The sequence below is a fragment of the Sinocyclocheilus rhinocerous genome, unplaced genomic scaffold (genome assembly GCF_001515625.1).
Source record: "Sinocyclocheilus rhinocerous isolate Xijiao unplaced genomic scaffold, SAMN03320098_v1.1 scaffold1102, whole genome shotgun sequence".
Classification (NCBI taxonomy): Eukaryota; Metazoa; Chordata; class Actinopteri; order Cypriniformes; family Cyprinidae; genus Sinocyclocheilus; species Sinocyclocheilus rhinocerous.
The window spans coordinates 509,538-519,314 of NW_015640208.1; the positions used below are offsets into that span (position 1 = coordinate 509,538).

The following is a 9,777-nucleotide window of genomic DNA, read 5'->3' on the forward strand; positions in this document are numbered from 1 at the left end:
ACACACACACACACGCGCGCGCGCGCCTCAGAAACACCTTCAACTGGCAGCCGGCTTGTTAAGGAGCCAGACAATGACCTGGAAAAAATGCTAAAGACATGAGGCATTCCAGTGAGTTCAAAGGTGTGTGTGTGTGTACCTACTTAACCATATTTTGGGGACAAATTTGTGCAAAACCTGACAAAATTGCCAAAAACCTCAATTTGGGGACGTTTGTAAAACTGGTATAAAAATAAAGTAAACAAAGTTTTTTTTTAAATTGTAAAAATGCAGAAAGTTTTCTGTGAGGGGTAGGGGTGGGTTTAGGTTAAAAAGTGTATAACTATATGTATATAAAAAAATAGAAGTCTATGTAATGTCTCCATTTAAATAGCTAAGTAAACGTGTGTGTGTGTGTGTGTGTGTGTTTACATAGCTGTACGTTGGCGGAAAATTGTTGCAAGAACTTATTTTTTAAAATGGTTTAAAAATTGTACTTCGTGAACCAAATTTTAAAATGGTTCATGAAGTTGACAAACTAAGGCTAACAAAAATAATTTTCAGCAATTGAAATATATCTGAAATAAAATATAGATATGAGATTTAAAAAAACTTATTTAAACTCCCAAGTGTTGTCTTGGCGCCTAACTAAATAAGTTGAAGTTGAAGTACTAAAATTACTAAAACTGAAATAAAAATAATTTGAAGCTAAATATGAATATAAAAAGCTAATAAAAATGACAAAAGTATAATCACTGAAACTAAAATTAAAATAAAAACTAAAAAAATATACAAAATTAAAAAGATAATTAAAATATTAATAAAGAACAATAGTGCGTAAAAATATTACTAAAATAACACTACTCTGACATTATTATATTTACATAAAATAGCATGAAGTCTATGGTATTTCCTCATTGAGGCCCTGATTTATTAAAGGTTTGCAGGCAAACTTGATAGCATGTGCATCTTAATGATAGTCTTTAGGGGATTGTATCAAAATGGATTTTTGCAGGTTTGCTTAATTAATATATCATTCCAGATGCAATTTGGTAGTGCATCAAATGTGGAACTACAGTAAAGTCAGTAAAATAATCTGGGGATTGAAATTCAGATTTCTTTTTGAGATGAAACTGTGCTGGAATGTCTTTTAATATGTTAATAATAGCCTAATTTCTTTTCACTGAACTCATACAAAATTCTCTCTACATTTTCAAGTTTGAGGATGCCACATAGTACATAAAAATTGGCCTACTATCTAAATACACACACATGCCTCTTTTTAGGGGATGTATCAGGACCTTATACTGCTAGGTGAATGAATGTGTGTGCATGAGGTCTGTTCTCACCTTAAATTAGTGGGACGGCACTGTCGGTCTCTTTTACTCCCCTGTGTGTGTCTAAATTAACAGAGCAGAAAGTAGCCATTAATCTTGTAACTGCGCTCTTCAACCTCACGCCTGCGGTTCTGGCCAGAGTCATACATCAACATCAGGCCAAATCTAATCTGTTGCCCATTCTTCCAGTCAATATGACTACAAACTAATCTAGAGACCAGAAGCAATCACATCTAGAAGTGCAGCGACCTGGCTCTAATCGGATTATGTGCTGCTTTAATCTTTGTGAAGTATTCAGATTGTGCTCAACAAAGCTCAGGAGCAACATGTAAAAATCAGCATTTGTTGCAGCATTTGTCGTTACTGTCCATCATTGCAACATTTCCTTTTTCATATTCTACCCGTTCTGCCTTGTTTCTTTTCTTCACAGACTCTTTCCCCCACGTCCACCCGATTTTGTGTCCTAATCCATCTCGTCAGACTAATAAGATTAGTCCTTTCAGGCCCTTCTGCTGCCAGGACTGCAGGAATAGAGCCATCCGACTCGCACACCTCCCCTCCTCTCTGAAGAGTTCCCCTCTTCTGTCTCACTTCTTCTTATTTTAGTCATTGACTTGCTCTAATTCACTCACTCTCATTTCCCTTCATTATGTCACATGGTTTTTTCTTTCTTTAGGTTTAGGTCAGTGTTGGGGAGTAACTAAATGCAGCTAAATGCAGCAATGCTACTTACTGTACTAGCACCATTTATCAGTAGTGTGACAGTAGTTCAGCTGTTTTCAAAGTTAATGCCGTTTCCAGGAACTACTTTTTTGAGCTTATTCAGATTCAAGTTCCGAAGTGTTTTTATTTTTATACAATACATTTCAACTGTTTTTGGTCGGTAAAATTTGTTTTTGAAAGAAGTCTCTTATTCTCCCCAAGGCTGAATTTATTTGATGAAATACAGTAAAACGGTAGCCTAATATTATTAGCATTTAAAAGAACTGTTTTCTATGTGAATATATTTTATAATGTAATTTATTTCTGTGATCAAAGCTGAATTTTCAGCATCATTACTCCAGTCTTCAGTGTCACATGATCCCTCAGAAATCATTCTGATATGATGATTTGATGCTCAACAAACATTTCTGATTATTATCAATGCTGAAAACGGCTCTGCTTAATATTTTTTGTGTACACTGTGATGGAAACGTTTTTTAGAGATAGAAATATGTCAAATTTGCTGCTGTTCATTATGTTTTTGATTTTAGTTATGCCAATTAGGATGTAGGGCTGCACGGTTTGGGAAAAATCTAATTGTGATTTTTCTGATAAAAAAATTATGTGATTTAAAATGTGATTAAATCACATACCAGGTTTGCTGTCCTTGTTTGTAGGGCTGCACAATTTGAGCAAAATTTGGTGATCATATGTTAATATGGCTATATAATAATAATAATAACAAATAAAAATATATAAAATTGCTAAATAAAATCAAAATATGAAATTACTATTGTAATATTTTTGTAAAATAATTGAGTATTTAAGAAAAAAATAATACAATGATGATTTTATTTTACATTACAACTGTAAAATTACAGTACTATTATTTGTGGCTGTCTTAATTTCTTCTTCATTCTTCAACTTTTATTTTGATGGAAAACTGCAGTCTTTAAAACTTTTTGTTGTTGTTGATAAGCGCTTCTTAGTATGGAAAGACGGTTGGCTCATCTGGTTTCCAAATGAATTTTTGATTGTATGAATATTTGATTTGGTTGTTGTATTTTATATACTTATGTGGTCACCTTACTTGAAACAGAAGGTTGAAGGCCAGAAAAATACAGCACTAATAAATAATAGCTTCAATTAGGGCTGCACGATTATGACAAAAATCATAATTGTCGATTATTCCCTTGAAATTGTAATTGCGATTTATTAATTACGATTATAACAATTTACATCGAATGATGTTTATACCATTGTTTGATGCAACTGCATGCCGCATTTTTATATGGAAATAAACAAGCTGAAAACACTCTAACTGAAAAAACCTTTACAATCATGCAGCCCTATTAGGGTGTATTCTAGTTTTTTAGTTGTCAAATTCATTTTTAGTTTTAAAATGTTGTTGTATTTTATATACTTATGTGGTCACCTTACTTGAAACAGAAGGTTGAAGGCCAGAAAAATACAGCACTAATAAATAATAGCTTCAATTAGGGCTGCACGATTATGACAAAAATCATAATTGTCGATTATTCCCTTGAAATTGTAATTGCGATTTATTAATTACGATTATAACAATTTACATCGAATGATGTTTATACCATTGTTTGATGCAACTGCATGCCGCATTTTTATATGGAAATAAACAAGCTGAAAACACTCTAACTGAAAAATGTTTAGTGCTTTTCTATAGTATTAAGCCTCAAATGTCAACTATACATCGGATGTTTCTAACCCTGAATTTATTAGCATGAACTGAAATGACTGTAACTTCATTGCATTACATTCAGCACCAGATTTAATTTAAAAACACACCAAAACTCCTTATTTATGTGACTTAATTGGGTGTGATTTAGCTAGATGGTGACTGTGTGTGCCTGGATGATGAAATGTCTGAATAGATTGGTCCCAGAAAGCGTGCCAGCTGAGCACAAGCAGACAGAGAGAGAGAGAGAGAACATCCATCATGTCATGCGTGTCTGCTGGAGTACAAGTTAAGATGTTGTCCAAGGCAGTTGTCATGGAGGTCGTCCAGCTCTTGTGAGTTACCAGTGACCTCCTGGTCGTGATAAGAGTCTGGCAGGATGATACTAGCTGAATAACACATGGAGAGTCAGGCAGCTTTTACTCAACCACTAATTGCTGCCATCGTGACACCCGCACCAGAAAGTGTCCATCTGTTACTGAAATCATATCCCTCCATTACTCATGCAACTCTTTAGCGCAGAACGCTATTTATACTGTATTATTTTTATTTTGTACTTCAAAAGCATGACTGTATGTAACAAAGGAAATGTGCATATCAGTATAGAGTGCGTTAGTGCCCGCCAACTTTTTCAGCGGCGCTGGTTCCAGTATTTTTTCCCATTCATTTTTCCCATAGGGTTTTGAAAAAAAATTCTTAAAGTGTTATAAGCCATGAACCAAACCAACCAGCTACGAGGACAATCAAAACATTTGAAGCAAAAAAGTACATGAGAATCTGACAAAGCGGCTTTAGTGAGGAAAATAACTACAATCCCAATTAGTTGAACTAAAAACAAAAGAAAGAAAAAAAAAGAAATATAGAAAGAAAAAAAAAGAAATATAAAACTGTTCAGTTAAGTTGTTGGTTGTATTTATAAAAACAAAAAATTGAAAGATAATTTCTCTCTCTATATATATATATATATATATATATATATATACACACCAATATTAAATTACGCGATTACATCATTTACAGTGCTTCATAGGGGTGGGCGGAGCTAAAGAGCAGTTCGGCACACTTTGCTCGCTGCGACTCTCTGATTGGTGGAATTTTCTTACAGCATCATGGGTAATGTAGTTTTTCATCACAAATTCAGCTATTAAACACGATTATTTTAAAACTAATTTGAGTTAATGTGAACATAGATGGGATCAACAAAAGCATATACAATAGCATATACTTAGCTCACAGCAGTTCTGTCTTTAAAGGTTTATCAACTATTGTTAAAAATATATTTGGCTATGGAGAAAATTTGAGAAAAAAAAGTTTTTCTTCCAGAACCCTGTAGATATCAGCTGATGTGCACTCTCTGGTGTGTGTTTATTGTCTTTTTTGAAGTGGCCTCTAACATGACTCGTCCAATCAGAATTCAATCTAGTGCATTTGTACAGCCAAACATGTAGCCTTTCAAGTTAGGCACGCAAGCGTGAGCGGCGCAAATGAGTGCATTCGCACCGGGAGCAGGAGCAACACGTGAGCGCCAAGCAGGAGTGTCACGTGCAGCAGTGAAGCGAGGGTTTCAGCACCGAGTCTATTTTTGCTGCACTGCTCACGCTCAATTAAAGCGACAGCGCACTTTTGATGGACAAAATAAATATGATTTCACACAAAAAGTGCTAAAAATGCATAGAATAAGCATGACTAGTGTGTGTATAAACAAGAATCTGAGTATGCTAGAAAAGAAAATGAAGAATCAAAAATATTAATAGAAGATTTACCCATGTAAACTTGTTTTTGATTATTCAGTTTGGGTGAAAGAAAAAAAACATAAACGGCACATTCTATACTGAAAGTCTTGGACTTTTATACAGTGCATGCTATTGTAACTGTAAGTCTATTCTCACAGCCTCGTTTTCATCCACGTAAAATTCAATATGGCATCTAACCTGATTGAGGTCTGCTGGAATTGGCTTGGCTAAAGTGTTTGCTAAGGTTAGTGTGTTCTGGGGAGTTACTATGCTTTTGTTAGGAAGCGACATAATTTGAAGCACCATAAGTATCCATAGCACAAGCCACATGGCCAAAGTTCGTCCAAAACAAATGTAACCATAAGAATGTAAAATATTAATGCCTTAGTAAACACCAATAAAACACAATTGTTTTCCCCTTACAGGTCAAATTTGAAATATTTTGTCATATTTGTTCAGGAAAATTACAGGTTAAACTCTATCAACAGCATCCCTGCTGGAGAAAAAAAAAACAGCCTAAGCCGGTTGACTGGTTTTAGCTGGTCTTCCAGTCTGGTCAAAGCTGGTTTGCAGGCTGGTTTTAGTGGGGTTTTGACCACTCCTTTAGCTGAACAGGCTATTTCCAGCTTAAACCAGATAAGACCAACTAACCAGCTTAGGCTGTTTTAGCTGTTTATTCAGCAGGCATTTGTGGCATAATGTTGATGTTTTGAATAGTTTTCTTTAAAAAAAAAAAAGCAAGGTTTCAGTGAGTCATATAATGGATGGGAATGGTGCCAGTTTTTGGAGAATAAATTTAAGCTTATAATTTTATAAATGTATCTATGTTATTCAAGCTCTAGAGCTGTTTAAATAATGCTATTTACAGTAATTTTATGGTTTATGGCATTTTGAAGTTGGATATAACTTTACACTGAAGAGGTGAGTGAATTTTTCACACTCAAATCATGTTAACATGCATATTGTTTATATCCTGTGACTATTTAGTATTATAGTAATATTCTCACTGCAACCCATTTTATATATATATATATATATATATATATATAAGGCAGGGCAGGTGTAAATGAATTTTCTGTGGTAATCAGTCACAGTTAAACCGCCAATGCTGGCCATTGAGCTTAACTTGCATTAAAACCGGAATATTCTTTTAAGATGAAAGAGGCAAAAGAAAGGCAACTTCATACTGTACATCCTTATTATCACATGAGCTGTTATAGATGAGAACATGTTTGAAAAATGAAATCTGAAACATGTTAGTGAGGGAGGAGGCAGAGGGGAGGGATTGTGAAGGAAGCCACCTATTGTTTGGGTCCAGTGTTGGCTTCAGCGGCCTGAGGGGGGAGAATCAGAGAAGCAGAGAGGACTGTCATTTGACTCGGCTCAAGCGGGATGACGTTTTATTCGCTACGCGGTCATTGAAGAATGGCTAAACTTGCTTAAACCTCCTTAAGTTTGAACAATTCGACATATTACAGCTCTTAAAAATGGATTTTGCCGTGTCATGGACTACACTGTGATCAAGGTAATATACTCTGGATACTGATCACTTGGTGTTCGGTGCCCTAGAATATGATCTTGTAAAGCGTATCAATAAGTTTTGTGTTTGAACTCGTCTGTTCAGTTCAACAGTCAGAACAGCAGCAGTGATGATGATGATGTATTGGATGTAGTTTGGCAGAAGTACGTGCTGTGGGATTGTGGGCGTTTTACTCAGGTTTCTTTGTTGAATAACTCATTTTGGAATATTTATTCAGTTTGAAATAATGTCTCAAATTTTGTAAATATTCCCCCTCAGATTTTTCGGACGAGTAGCTTATGAATGCAGAAATGCAGTTTTATAATAAAGTATGCATGATTACTGGATTGTGGAGGAAAAATGTTTCTTCAAATGGCAGATAAAATGTTTTCATTCCAGTAATTTTCTTTGTTAATTAAGTTGTGCGTCATTACTCTACTATGGGGGAAAAAATTGTCTAAAAGGGGAAGATATCAAAAACTGAAATAGTGGAAAATGAGTTATTATGAACATGCTGCATTTTCCCATATCTTCTTTATACAATGTAGGGATGTAACGATTACCGGTTTGATGATAAATCGGGTTAAAATTCCCCACGGTTAGTATTACCGTTTCATATTTTAATTATCATTAAAACCGTATTAGATTACCGCGATTTGAACAACTCACAATAAATAAATACTGTCCAGCATAAAGCACAGTTTTAAGTAACAGTGTCACGTGCGCACAGCACGTAGAGTAGTTTCGTTTTGAGTGAAAACAGGGCGGAAAAGCTGGGAGGTTTTAAAAGAGTGCTAAGGGAATTATACAAATGAATATATGAATTAATTATATGAATGTACCTCTGAAGGTTCTAAGTTTTCATCTTCGCTCCATGTAATGCCTGAAGGAAGTGTTCTTAATCGCAATACTGCTTTGTCCACGGAGGTTACGGGAAACAGCTGTAATTCAGCTTTTCCATAAGCGCCACCTAGTGTCAGAGAGTGGATTTACAGAGACTTATATGCACTGAAGAATAGGTAAAAATAATAACAATAATTTTATATCATGCAAATATGCATAGATTTATACTTACGTTTACATTTTACATTTAGTCATTTAGCAGACGCTTTTATCCAAAGCGACTTAAAAATGAGGACAATAGAAGCAATCAAAACCAACAAGTGTTGTGACAAGACTTGCCTGAATATGAGAAATAGACCAATCACTTCTTCTGTATGCTCCTCAACTTTTTCTGCAGTGAATCCAAAGCCTTCCAGTTGATAGAAACATGTGTTCATAAGACTTTGCTTTTTAACCAACAAATTACAAATTGTTTAAGCAAAAGAAACGATTTAACAAGACTGGACTCGCATGAGAGGCTTTACATTTAAATGTATAATTAAGTTGAATACCATCATAAAGAAGCATAAAAACACTTCTACTAACCACTTTCTATTCACACTTTTCAAAATTAACTTTAGTCCTATAAAATGTAATCACTGGTGGCAACAGGTGCTTTAGGGTTAGGGAGTATGTTAGCTTAGCATAATGACAAAATTTTGTATTACAAATCAGAACTCTGAAACGGGAAGACAAACTTACCTTAAACACGAGAAAATCCAGCCATGCATCACCTCCATGACAAGCCCAACCGTCCCTCTCTGATTCAAAGCACAGGTCCAAACACACATGCGCTAATTCAGGCGCGGTATACTTTTAGATTAAAATGTATTAAATATTTCTAGTAGTGGTCGACCGATATGGGTTTTTTGACAGCCGATGCCAATATCTTAGAAAGCAGGGTGGCCGATGGCCGATATAAAGCCGATATAATTGTATTTATTTTAATTAATATCACTCATTTTACATACAGCACATAGTGAAAATGACATGAATATGACAGTGGGCAAATTCATAAAGCGCAGTATAATTTGAAATCACGAATTTAATGTTTAAAGCATTCAGTTTGCACGGACCGAAAGTCACGCAGAGAACACGCGATCATGCAGGTCACATGCACACTTCACAAGATCTCACTACTGGATTCGACTAAGTTTGCAAGGTTTGCAAAATTAAATTTTCATTAGCCATTCAAAGATTTGTTTAAATGATGTAAATGCGTATTTGCTGAATGCTGACGGCAAACGAGAAGGTATTATAATGTTTGCCTTTCTATTACTAATAATATAAAAGCAATCGTTATAATACTTTTGGATACATTTTAATTTCTTTGTTTAACAGTTCTATCATCAGCCAAACAGAAAAACTAATTGGCCGATGCCGATATTTGAAAAATGGCAAATATCGGCCGATATATCAGCCTTGGCGATATATCGGTCGACCACTCATTTCTAGATTTATGTGCAATGACTATAAAACTTAAATATTGCAAGTAGATATTAATAAGAGTTATTCTTCCCATGCAGTTCATTAAAGTGGTCATATGATGCAATTTCAAGTTTTCCTTTGTCTTTGGAGTGTTGCAAGCTGTTCGTGAATAGATAAGATCCCTAAAATTGCAAAGACTAAAGTCTCAAACCTAAAGAGATATTCTTTCAAAAGGTTAAGACTCGTCCACGCCCTCCTAAAACGCCTCGTTTAAACACGCCCCCAATTTTACGGAGGACTGCTTCCTGAACCTGGGAGAGTAGACTACAATGCTGTGCACAAATGTTGTTTCTACAAAGTGGGGCAATTCCAACTTTGCAAGGACAGTCTGGCGCTTCTGACTCACAGCCTGTTTGGACGTTTTCATATTTAAAGGATTTGCCACTGATGATTCAAATGCGAGTTTTGAGCAGTGTAGAGTAGCGC

General features: G+C 35.2%; 1 protein-coding gene across 3 annotated transcripts in view; it reads left to right on the forward strand.

The window, feature by feature from the left end:
• The window catches only part of LOC107752556 (prickle-like protein 3), a 48,850-nt gene that overhangs the window by 12,143 nt on the left and 26,930 nt on the right, over nt 1-9,777 (forward strand). Inside the window, exon 1 of one of the 3 annotated variants that reach the window (XM_016568562.1) lies at nt 6,586-6,987. The exons of the other annotated variants lie outside the window; for them this stretch is intronic. The gene's annotated coding sequence lies outside the window, so the exon portion shown is untranslated. Of the gene's footprint in view, nt 1-6,585; nt 6,988-9,777 lie in introns of those variants that run through there. 3 annotated transcript variants of the gene reach the window in all.